This window comes from Bison bison, unplaced genomic scaffold (genome assembly GCF_000754665.1).
Source record: "Bison bison bison isolate TAMUID 2011002044 unplaced genomic scaffold, Bison_UMD1.0 scf7180017864067, whole genome shotgun sequence".
Taxonomy (NCBI): domain Eukaryota; kingdom Metazoa; phylum Chordata; class Mammalia; order Artiodactyla; family Bovidae; genus Bison; species Bison bison.
In genome coordinates this window covers 2,735,383-2,736,093 of record NW_011494639.1, presented here as the reverse complement: position 1 = coordinate 2,736,093, position 711 = coordinate 2,735,383, and positions in this window count along the sequence as shown.

Sequence of the window (711 nt, the reverse complement as noted above, 5' to 3'; positions counted from 1 at the left end):
CAAAGTGAAGTTGCTCAGTCGTGTCCGACTCTTTGCGACCCCATGGACTGCAGCCTACCAGGCTCCTCTGCCCATGGGATTTTCCAGGCAAGAGTACTGGAGTGGGATGCCATTGCAATTTTCCATTTAGTGGTAAGTAAATTTTAACCTCTGGGCTTTTTTTTTAACTTTTTGTTTTGTCATCATGGAAAACGCAAGAGAGTTCCAGAAAAATATCTATTTCTGCTTTATTGACTATGCCAAAGCCTTTGACTGTGTGGATCACAATAAACTGTGGAAAATTCTGAAAGAGATGGGAATACCAGATCACCTGACCTGCCTCTTGAGAAACCTATATGCAGGTCAGGAAGCAACAGTTAGAACTGGACATGGAACAACAGACTGGTTCCAAATAGGAAAAGGAGTACGTCAGGGCTGTATATTGTCACCCTGCTTATTTAACTTATATGCAGAATACATCATGAGAAACTCTGGGCTGGAAGAAGCACAAGCTGGAATCAAGATTGCCGGGAGAAATATCAATAACCTCAGATATGCAGATGACACCACCCTTATGGCAGAAAGTGAAGAGGAACTAAAGAGCCTCTTGATGAAAGTGAAAGAGGAGAGTGAAAAAGTTAGCCTAAAGCTCAACATTCAGAAAACGAAGATCATGGCATCTGGTCCCATCACTTCATGGCAAATAGATGGGGAAACAGTGGAAACCTGTCA